The sequence below is a fragment of the Agrilus planipennis genome, unplaced genomic scaffold, assembly GCF_000699045.2.
Source record: "Agrilus planipennis isolate EAB-ADULT unplaced genomic scaffold, Apla_2.0 scaffold41, whole genome shotgun sequence".
Lineage (NCBI taxonomy): Eukaryota > Metazoa > Arthropoda > Insecta > Coleoptera > Buprestidae > Agrilus > Agrilus planipennis.
The window spans coordinates 1,370,039-1,382,600 of record NW_020442445.1 but is presented as its reverse complement, the minus strand read 5'-3'; the positions used below and the strand labels follow the sequence as shown (position 1 = coordinate 1,382,600).

The following is a 12,562-nucleotide window of genomic DNA, read 5'->3' as shown; positions in this document are numbered from 1 at the left end:
CATAAGGTCTAAGCACTGGTAAATTGGTATAGCATTTAATTAAAACAAGAAATTCTTAAGCTTATTGTTTTTGAGTACGAACTTTAACGTTATCTTCAGAAAACCTAAGAAAATATACTTAATTTTGATTTTTTTCAACAATCAACAAGATATCGATAAACTGCCTGTAAACGGTCTAACTTTAGGAGTTAGTAATTTATCAAAACTGCTCCTGGCGCGCTGATGAGATCTGATAAACTTCTGATCAAGAACTTAAACTCTAAGATAAGGGTGTTTTAGTTAATATACTTTCAGTTTATTTGACATTTATAGCAACATCTACCATAAAACGTGCCCCGCTGAAAAAATTAAAAACATGCAGTAAGAACCATATGGGACTCGGGCGACGGAATACTGACGCGACGTGAGGTATTGGTTCTTGAGACACCTTGTGTTATATAAGTCTGTAACGTACTTTACTTTAACCGTCAAGTCGAACGTCATATTGTCACGGATAGCAAGTGAAAATAAAGAAAGCCGTTTATATTTAAAAAGCAAAAAAAAAAACAAACGAAGCCCGTTGTTCTGAGTGCAGGTCACGTCGTTTCCAGCGGAAACTGATGCTCGTTTGGGAATGTCAACAATATACTGCCGTTTTTAACAATAGACGACGAGCGAGCGGACATGGTGCATGCAACATGTTCAGTGCCCTTTTACAGAAAAAAATACCCAGCAAACCAGTCGAATGCATTGAAAGAAATTACGCTATCGTTTTCTAACTACACGCCATAAATTTTATTTTAACCTTAACTGAAAATGTTAATTGAAACTGTTAGTCGAATGGAGAATACAAATTGGTCTTTGATATAAATGCTATTTTACAACTTCTAAAGTTTCCTTTAAAAACACTATCGATTTATAAACGAAATTCAATTAATAAAAGGCTTCTAAGTCTTTGTTGTCTTATGTTTTGATAGAAATTTTAGAGTTATCTTCTTTGTGAATAACCTAATAGAATTGAAGGTAAATCAAAGAACTATAACAATATTATATTTTTGAAAATTGAAAGACGAGGTCTCGTTGAGTATCGCATAAAATTGGTGCATGCTTGCGAAAACAATGCAGCAAAGAGAAACATAATTAAATCTAAAGCTAAATCACAGACAAATCAACGCGAGAAAAGTTTGAGTCTAATAGTTTTCCATTTTCCTTAATATTGATGAAATGAACAAAATGGTATTGGCCGATCGTCGAATCACCGTTAGAGAATTTGGTGGGGACCTAAACATATAGATTGGCTCCTGCCGTTCGATTTTTAGCAATGATCTTGGCATGAGACGGGTCACCGCGAAATTCGTACCAAAATTGCTCAATTTCGACCAAAAACAGCATCGCATTAATACTGCTAAGGAACTGTTGAACCCAAATTTGCTCCAGAGGGTGACGAATCATGGGTTTTAGGGTTATGACGTAAAAATAAAGCTCAATCATCCCAATGGAAGCTGCCGCATGAGCCAAGACGGAAAAAGACGCGCCAAGTTAGGTCGAATGTGAAGGTTTTGCTTAGTTTTCCTTGGTTGTAGGGGCGTGGTGTATTATGAGTTCTTGCCACAGGGTAGAAGTTATGCGCAATTTGCGTAAAGCAATCCGCAAGAAACGCCCATATTTGTGGAAGAACAAAAATTGACTTCTGCACCATGATAACGCCCCTGCACACACTTCGTTGCTTGTGCGCGAACTTTTTGGCCAAAAACAACACACTAATAATCCCGCAGCCACCGTTTCCCCAGATCTGATCCCCTGTGACTTTTCTTGTTCCCGAAACTGAAGAGGCCCGTGAAAGGACGACGCTACCTTACGATTGAGGAAATAAAAACGGTATCGGAGGAGCTGAACAAGATCACAAAAAATGATTTTTTGAAAAAACACAAAATTCGCGATACATTTTGAACAGACCTCGTATGAAACATGTTCGTTGCTTTGCCTATAAATATATAGGGATTTTCTTTATTACACTGCAAATACTATTACTTTACATTCACTGCAACCCTTGTACCATTAGTCCAAAGCAACAATTAATCTATATCAACAGCATACATCAGACAATAATTTAAACAATAGCTTTCTAAATTGTATTGCGAAAGTGAAATTTTTTGTAGATTTGCGCCTAGGACAATAAAAGGCCAATTCTGATCAAGGTTGTTTTATGAACGGTTTAATTGGTTTGACTTTAGTAGATGTTAATTAACTGTTTCATCTGTGCTAACACATGTTGCCTTCTTGTAGGTAATCATGTTACTAATTCGTACGTTTTAAGTAAACAGACGTATCCTGCATGGGTAAATAACACTTTCGCGAAGAACTTTCAATATTTGCTAATTGCATAGTAAATAACACGTTTTTTAAATGATATTTTTAAAAAAATCGCACATTTGTTTATACAGCATATGTTGCAACAAACACAATACTTATCGTCTTCTTCTTCTAGGTAATATTACTTAAAGAATGTTCAAGTGTGGGTAAGGTAATTCCCATGATCTTAGCAAGGACAGAAACATTACAATTTTGCAAAACAAAAACCAAAATAATTTTTTTAATTTTATCTTCTAACGACTATTACAAAAATTTATTACATTTCTAAATAAATTTTAACGCACTTGCCTATACAACACGTTTCGACTTTCATGTGTTTACTTTTAGCTTTTAAAAAGAATATTGTCTGATGCATTATTTCGCCTAAATCTATTTCAACCGTGATAATTTTTCAAAAATACTGTACAATTGCCATGAAACTACAGATAATGTCTGCTATATTCTGTAATTGTAGAAGATGCAATTAATTACTCTTTAAATATTTGTACTTACAGTGACTTTATGTGCAAACCTTGGCTTGTTATTGTAAAGGTAAATCCTAAAAATAGCTAACAGTTACTGGACATGGGACATTAATGGCTTAAATTACTTTTTAACAGTCAATTTTACCGTCAACGCAGCGACGTTCACGTAATACGTTGTCAACACGGAAGCGATAAACATCTTGAAATCTCCATTTACAAAGTAATTTTCGAGCTAAATCCGCTGATGACACAACAATCAAATCCATTTATTCATTAATCATTCTATTTCAATTCCTTTAAACGATACTAATCACAAAATTGAAATAAGTATCGTTTCGTACTTACACTACTACTACAGAGCGCGGAATTTTGAACGTCTTTGGCTGGAATGACATAAGTCTGCAAAGATTGCATAGCTAAGATAGTATTTGAATTCTGTTTTTCTCCTAATTAAATTAATAAGTCCCAAGTCCTTTCTCTATTTAGGGTAGGATAAGATATTAATTCGCAAAAGTCTGGATTTGGCATACATAAGTAATTGAAAAACAATAAATTTTATTGTTTTTACCTTTCAAATCTTACATTCTCATCGTATAAGTCTATGATTGTATAAGTTGGTGAATTTTAAAAACTGTTTTAGTGTGTAACTATAAAAATGATAATTGATGATTCACGAAACAAAGGTTACGGAAAAGATTCACAGATGATGTAATACGGATTTAATTAGCGTGAGAGATAAAAACACTGCGATCCTTTTTGACCCCATTTTTTGTGTATGACCCCATTTTTTGTGTCATTCGAAGGTTACAGCGATCCTAATAAAAGTTGCAGAAATTACGTAATTAATACAAATACCTAAGCATGAATAAAGTAAATGCAGCACATAGTTTCCAAAACTCTAAGCAAAAGAAAAGAAGAAAAGCTAATGTAGCTTTGAAAGCAGTAAATAACAATACAGATCGCGTGCTTTTATGTAGAACAAACGTGTTGTATAGTGTTAATTAGCAATCAAACCATAGTAGGCTGCGAAAAAACGCAAAAGGATCCGTTAGTTCAAATTCGAGATTCATCAAACAGCAATGGGCCAAATATTCACCGTTGTTCGCGATTTATCTGATACCGTAATTGACAGAACTATTCGCGCATCTGGTAGTGTTCTCTGCTACCGTTATATCTGCTACGTTCAATCACAATTTCGTCCAACTAACATTTCAGTCAAGCTTCTTGTTATGCATGTATATATGTATATACACGTTGATTCTAATTCTGCTGATTTCAAACCGACCAAATATGGAGAATTAACAAAGACTAACAACTATCTCTCATCACTGCAACTACCTTGCAATATGAATGCTACTAAAAAGAAACTCGTCCAACCTAACATTACCACAGTATATACCAGTAGGCATTAATAAAAAGGCCCTCTTTAATTATTCCCAACGAAACATTGATAATGAGACAACATAGCGATCGCAGCGCCTCACTATTTTCCTCAAATTTCTGGAACACCTTATCCTTTATTTCGATCTCCAGATATTTAAACTATAAAATAAATGGTCCCTTTTAAATATTAGCCAAAAAGTATGCCAGGTGAAGTATAATAAAGAACTAATAGTTATATCTAGGGTTGCCACCCGTACTTTATTTCGACTGTGCGTACGTTATACTTTACAAGACACATAAAGTACGCAAAAATACTTTATTTAAGGCTTTAAGTGAACATCGTAATTTTGTAAGCGATTATTCGAAATTCCGAGTACTTTTATATCAATAATATTTCACAGAAAAATGACAAACCATATTTACGGAACAACCTGATTGCCCAAATCTGTTCAAAGTAGTGTCACTTTTGCTGTCCGTTCCGGCCACTTCAGCATTTACAGAAAGAGTATTCTCTGTTATGAACACAAAGTGGCGGGACGACAGGAATAAAGCTTCATTAAAACTAATTAAAAATGAACTTTTGGTTTACTTAAATCTTTGTTTGCTATGTTTAGAGGCTATTAATGTATTTAAGAGCGACAGCAATTTGTTACTGGCTGCTAGGTGTAACAAAAAATATGTTTTTAAAAACAAAAAATAAAATACTTTATTTATGTGCTGGGTACTTTTTTTTTGAACCATTTAGTCGAGAAATACTTTATGTAAAGCCTGAAAAGTATAGGTCAAAATTCAAAACCAGTTGGCAAATCGTCACTAAAACAGAGAAAAACAACTCCGGAGTTTCCTAATGGAAAATGACCCCTGATCAAACTCCCTAGAACTATAGATTCAACTAGTCCTCGACGTGTAGATCGAAAATCTTAACAGTCATCAAAATTCAAAATTTGACTTTTATTGGGCTTCGTGGTGGTACAAAGCTGTCGTATGTTTTATGTATGCATGTACATATGCATGTGTATATCAGTGTGAACGTGTATTATATCTTAAAAGCATTGATTTTGGGGATGTAACGTAATCCACAGGGTTATTTTCTGTAAGGAAAGTGTGGGGACATTTGAATGTTGGCGAAACGGAAGTACACACCTTATCGTCGAGCAATTTGGAGCCGTAAATGTAAATTAATTTGTGGTTATTACTGTTATCTATGGATATAGAAGAATTACTTCTAAAAAAGTAACTACATGCGTCATTTATTGTGGCTTGTAGTAACAATATTAATTTTCTACCATAATTACATATGAATGCTCCTCCGGTATAATACTGCTATATGGCATAAAGCTGAATTCAAAGATCTACACATATAGAAACTCTTTTAGAAAAGTTACTGTAACTTTGTACGATCGGCAAGGATCATATTAATTTGGAAAATATTCTCCAACTTTAGTTCGTGATTGTATTGTACCTAGTCGTGTTGCGGTCATGCTTGACAAAGAAATAACAATGTTAAAGCACTGTATTTTTCTTTATATTCCTGAGGACACGACTTTCAATATTAAAAATTAAGACTTCCAAAGGTAAAGAAGAATCTCGAAGACGTTTCGGTATTATTAACTAAACAAATTCGCCAAAGGAGAATAATGTTTGGAGAAATATACAAGTTTCCTTTTTCTTAAGATTCGATGTTCATATGAAGGCCTACAAATTTGTACCTAACGAATTAAAATTTAATCTAATTTATCTGAACAGTTCGAGATTACAATTTTTATTGAATAGTATTGATTGGGAAAAAGATAAATATGCCTAAGTGAATGCATCACTTATTTTAGCATATTTTAGTTGTTTGTGTCCTAAATTGAAGTGAAACAGATGATCTATAAAACATATTTTTTTGAAATCCTTATTTTTTCGTACTTACTTAAATGAATTGTCTTAAGATTGGCCTCTTAAAATGCAACTGATTTTTCTTAAGACGTTTTCATTTTAACCATTTAACACCACCAGATAAATTATCATTATTAATGTATCCTTAACTTATCAAATCTTGTATCTATACTATTCTTCTTTTTTTTTAATATTGGTCAATGAGGTAATGGGATCGATGTTCCGCCTTCATACTGTCTCAACTCAAGGTAACTTAAAGACGAAGGAAACCCATTATACGTTAGAAACCCGAGCAATATGCCCTTCTGCATTTGACATTATGGAGACGACCTTTGACATGCATGAAGGACTTTTTCAGCCTCCCTAAATAGTTTTTTTTGTAGGCCTAAGCATTTAGTGCTTTTTTGGACTTCTTTCACAAATATATTTGTTGCTATTGGTCTGGAAAAGTCGATAGCGTATACTTTCGTTTCACTTAGTCCAGCAGAACGATATCAATATTATTATTATTATTGTTATGTGCACATAGACCATGTCGGATCACACGATAAATCTGACTAATCTTTTACTGTTCCTTCTACCTAATCTTCGCTGCTACTCTAATTTTCCCTCCACAAATCTTCTTCAATTTTTCTATTCAATTTGTCTTTGGTCTCTTTGGGATTTTGGCATCAGCTTTTATATATTTGCTTATTTTATTCTTAAATGTGCTTCCACGTATCTTCAGTTTCAGTTGGATCTGTTTGTGTCTTTTGACTTGTTTGATCCATGACGTTATTGATTTAACCTTTTGTATGTGCATTGGCAATTTAGAAATATTTATTCATGTGTCCCCCCCCCCACCAAGACTATCTACAAAATTGAATGTGCTTGAAAGGTGTACTTATAAGACATGTTGTTGGTTTTACTATTGGTTAATTTTGACGTAGGGGTGCAGTCCGTTCATTAAAATTACCATTTTAGTAATACAAGATCTTTTTGGATAAATGAGTCATAAATATCTATACTGTTGGATGGTCTCATTTGAAACAGGCTGTAAATGAAGATCAATATTCACGATTGATTGTGGAGCTGTTTCGGGCACAGCAATCTTCGATGTTGGCCGCGGGCGGTGGAGAACGCTCTTTGTAAGCGCGAAGTTTAAAACCGTTACGATACAGTAAGCAGGTTTGTTTGCCATTTTGCCTTTCACATCTAGCAAGCCGGCCGTGCATGTAGGTAATTATTGCCTCCTCTTGGTACGATTGCAAGGTCGTATCTTTCGACCAATTCAAACGAGTAGGTGCATAGATACACTCCACGATATATATCTGTAGGTACACAAGTAATAACGAGTGCATTCGCCCTGCATCTTTTCTTCGACGTACCAACACAAGTTAAAATGTAAATTTAGAAGCTGCAAATAACTAATGAGCAGCGGCCTGCACAAGATAACTTCCACCTTTTAAAACAAAACGCTATTGAAAGGCATCGATGCGGGACGGCCTTGAAATGTGCATCAGCCAGTGCATCATCGTCGTCGCGTTCTTGTTGATCAAGTACGCGGTTCACTTCGTTCCGATGTCATAATTTCAGAATTAGTGCAGCCTACAAGAAAGGCATCCGAACAGCGGCACGCAGCGTTAGAGAGATATTTTTAAAAACACTGATTTCACACAATGGAAATGTGGATTCTATAGAATTTAACTCGAGAAGAAACTACACTTACCGACAAACAAACCGAATTGTCGGTAGGTAAATAAATAAAATTTACTACTAAGCTACCAGAATATTCACTCCCACCAGTACTTTTTTGTGATTTAAGGTCAAAACCGGTGGAGAATAAGGTTTTTATTTACTAAAACCCCCCGTCGATGCTTTGGCCTAGATAGGGAATATTTTTGAGGTAGGTTTCTACCTTATGTTGAATACGAATTTCAAAAAAATAAAAACCCTACCTTGAAGAAGGAGCGAAACGTCATAGTGATATTGTTGTTAATAATAATTTTATTAATATCTATAAAAATTTATTTTTCAATTTTTTTTACCCACTATAAACTACCTCAGGTTATAGAGGTAAAATTTGTTGCTGTTGTCACACCCTCGCCGGGACGCCTTGAGGGAGAGGCTTAGTGGTTAGAGCATTGATGCGTAAAGCCAAAGGTCCGGGTTCGATTCTCGGCGAGGGTGTTACAACAGCAAGAAATTTTCCCTCATTAACCTGATGTAGTTTACAGTGGGTGAGAAACTTGAAAAATGAAATTTCATATTAACGACTATAAAAAATGTCAAAGTTTTTCATATATATAATAACTTTATTACCTTGCCGCCTCTTTTTTCTCTATAACTTAAGTTTTATCATTCGATAACTGCCCAAAATTACTCTGCTATGTACCCATTTTTCTAAAAATTTATCAATTTAGACTAAATACATTCCTAGATTGAAATGAATCCTAGATTAACGCTGACTCACAGTTCCACCATGCACATTTTCTTAATTTAACTCCATCAACATTTCTGAGTTAGTTATAAGCTAACAATCGTTTTCGCAAAAATCGACATTTGACAAGATTCTGACGACTACGATGTCAAAATTGTACATAGGCGCTTTTAAAAAATATATACAAANTATATATATATTCATAAACGTACTCAGTATTTAAAGTACAAAAAGCAAAGGTCAAAATTAAATTTGTATGATGTACGATTTCAATTCTTGATTACCCTTGCTCCCAATTTGGATATTAACAAATAATACATAATTTTGTACAAATCGATTAAATATTGTAAACATTACTGTAGCTAATGGTTATGAAATTTTTAGTCATTACGTACAATACATAAATCTGCTATGAAATTACGACATTACGACAACTTTTACCTGAAGAAGTCGAAGTATAGGTATACTAATTTCTTACCTACAGCAATAACAACTTAATTTACCTATGGATAAAAGAACTAATAAAAATAATCTTCAAATTTAATAATAGTGTAACATCAAACGAAATTCGGTAATTTCGTTAAATACCACAATTACCGTAAAATAAGACGCAGCATAAAGTTAAAAAGTATTAACAGTTAGTAACAATAAATATTTTGTAGCTTTGGTAATAAAATCCATCAGAATTCCATGTAGGTAAGTGCCGTAAAAATAAACAATATTAAGACTCACCATTAGCGGCCAGTTCCCATGGGAGACGCTAACTGTAACAAAAGCATGCATTAAAAATTAACAATTTTCAGTTAATGTCTCCATAATTTATTGTAACAGCAAAATTAGTCTAACGACAAAAACGTTAAAATATCCTCGAAGCCATCATTATCGGCCAAACATCAATGTTAAATTAATTGCACAAATGCATAATTTCTTGCATGACGATACCAGAGAACTGTAATTATTGGTCGTTATAAACGTTTAAGTAATACGCCAATAAAATTTTATGGTCTGTAGAACAGAAACGAAAATAGAACAACCCGTCCTTTCACGTATCGTTTTTTAAGTATATTTACTGCTCATATTGTTTCGTCTAATTGTCGAAATTATTGATCATACACGTTCTCGTTGTAATACACACTGATCGCAATAATAAATGAAGGTCTACAATGCGATTTAAACACCAATAAAATCTTTTGTTAGTTAACCGCCATTATCGACAAAAAGAAAAGTTAATTTGTTACACAAAGAAGAGTTCGCAGTAAATTCATACACTACATAACTTCATGTCTTTTCATTTTATCGAATAGAAAAAATTAAAAATATTACAATACATATCCTAAAATCAAGATGATTGCTGCAACAACTACCTACTTTTAACAAGTTTTAACTAGATATGAATATTAATAATATGTTTTCCTTTCTTACAGCGAAAATGAGAATTATTTTACCTCTCGTCGTTTGGATATGGATTATTTCAACAACGGTAAGTTTTTCAATCCCTTTTTACTTTTTATCCAGTTATAGCTTTTAAGTGTGATGTGGTAATAAGAAACAAGGGTTAATTAAAATAAGGAAAAGACAGTATTATTTATTTTTAAGGAGTCCAGCAAGGACTTTTTTCGTGATCTATTTTTTTTTTGGGTCAAATGTAAATTTTACCAACCCTTTTCCTTTTTATTAGAGTAACTATTTGTAACATACTGATCAATATTTTTATAATTAATGCAAACTAATACCGACGAAATTAAATAACGAATTTGGATTATCAATTATCAAGTGAGTGAATAAGTTTTTCCTGTTTCTTTTTACTCATACATCAAGGTGTTTGAAAGTGAAGGAGTCAACCTTATAAAAAGTCAACGAATTAGCTACGGCTTGGTTACTAAAATTTGAAAGTACAAACTACGGTACTATAAACATGTTTTATTTGCTATTACATGCATTAATTAATATGCAAATTTAAACAATTTTATTGTCGCAAGTATATTTATTAAAACTTTTGGAACCTATTCTTTATTTCTTTCCATTCTGTCTCTTTTATACCTAAGGGACGGAAATGTTAGTCATGTGAATGAAAACATCAATTTGCTAAAGAATTTCTGGTAAAGCCGGATATAAATTGAACATAAAATGAGAAAAGTTTGCTTTCTTTTAGTGTAACTTTTAGAAATTTATCGATTAGGGTTTTATTAGGGTGTAAAAGTTGTTAATGTTTGGTTCAAGAAGAATTATTACTTAAGGAATTTACGACATGAGAAAACCATCCAATAAAATACCTCAAGTACTTTACGATCTAACATATTCGACGTGTATACTAATTGACAACTAGGAAACACCAACTTTAAGGAGTACTGTTCAGTTTAATGGTACCGATGTCTTCAAATACACCATCCTCTGAACTGAAGAACAAAAAACTTTATTACATCGTGAACGAGTGATGGAATGAGTACTGTTACTGGTATCCAATTTACATTGGTCATTTGCCTATGTGAGCATTCCAAATTTGAACAGATAGGTATTAACTCACTTCAGTGAATGATACAAAAAGGATACCGAAAGCTTACCTTTACATGTCCTTTTTATCTTAAAAACAAATGCAATCTAGCCATATAAGTACAAAGTTTACATTTGCATTCCTTACTTAGCTAGTTCATAAATCAACCGCATTATATACGAAATAACGAACTCTTATATGATAAAGTACGTGAAGTCCTTTTAGTTATTTTGTTATTTTCTCGCATCAGTCTCCGTTTCTATATATTTAATTTCGTGTACTTTTTTTGTGTTTTGTGTGTATTATATAGAGTACTAATACAGATTATCGAAATCAATTAGAAATAGGCAAACTAGGCCATCTGAGTCATGAAGGGTTAGTTAGAGACATATTAGAAGTAGAAGGCTAGAGGTAGACCTTTAGATTAGATTACTAATCGTAATGTGGTAGGTTGATCTAGTTTTTGATAAATGTGATAGGAAGAAGTGGAGGTTCAACTGTACAAAATATTTGTTTTTTACACTCATTCTATTTTATAAATTTAGGACTTTTTATCTTATAAGTTAAAAAAAAACACCTGTCCATTTTTAGTATTCTATTTTATAGTTTCATTATTATTTAATTCGCACTGTGTAAGATCCCAAATTAAATAATACAGACGTTTCACTTGTACTAAAAGTTTTTCTATACATATATGTAAATACATAAGCATACAAGTGAAACTCCTGCAGTATTTAATTAATAGGTTTTGTATACTTTAAATTGCAAATAATTTTTTTTCAAGTTTTGAGTAAATGTTTTTGACGTCAGTATGTTTCTTCATTTTATAGAGAGTTTCTTCCAAGCTGTCAGTGTTTGATTGACGCACATATTTTATTTAAATAAATAATGTAATAATTGAAATGATTATTAGTATTTAAAACTTTCCATGGTTTCGTAACAAATTATTCTCCCTAGAGCAGTTCCTCAAAATTGCGTCTTCTGTAATTAATTTTATTTCGGTTTGTATAAATCAGGATTATCGAACAACATTATTAGATTAAATAACATGTGTATGTATGTATGTATGTATTTATGTATGTATGTATGTTTCTATATACGAATCAAGCAATAAATTAACGCAGTTCACATCAACGCACAACTTTCAAAATGGTAATGCATTCCTTCTAATAAGGTGGTCACTTTCACACAACCGATATGGTTAATGATGAATGCAACTCTATTTTAAACATACATATGTGTTACGTATGACTACGTGCACATATATGTGCATAGTTATGTCAATCTTCCGGAAGTACTAATTTATTTCGAAAAATAATTTTGAGAGAAAGTATGTTTTTGTTGTAAACCGTATGCTTTATATTGAAAGTACTATTATTATCATCCAAACGTAAATATCGATCATTCCTTATAGATTGGTAGTCAATATAACCCTTTTCAAATCGGTCGGGTTATTACGACTAGCACGGAGAAAATATTAGGAAATTCCCCGTTTTGTTTAGCAGTATTTTCAACTTTCGTGTAGTTCGGTGCGAAACATGATTTTTAGTATGACTAGCAGATAGAAAAATA

General features: G+C 32.8%; 2 protein-coding genes across 2 annotated transcripts in view; one reads left to right on the top strand and one right to left on the bottom strand.

Annotated features, from left to right (window-relative positions):
* LOC108733576 (protein transport protein SEC31-like) overlaps positions 1–12,562 on the bottom strand; it is a 260,375-nt gene that overhangs the window by 124,571 nt on the left and 123,242 nt on the right. The window contains exon 4 of the mRNA XM_025980436.1: positions 9,232–9,263. The gene's annotated coding sequence lies outside the window, so the exon portion shown is untranslated. The remainder of the gene's footprint in view (positions 1–9,231; positions 9,264–12,562) is intronic.
* The window catches only part of LOC112906388 (neurogenic locus notch homolog protein 2-like), a 95,850-nt gene that overhangs the window by 45,960 nt on the left and 37,328 nt on the right, over positions 1–12,562 (top strand). The gene's annotated exons all lie outside the window — the stretch shown is intronic.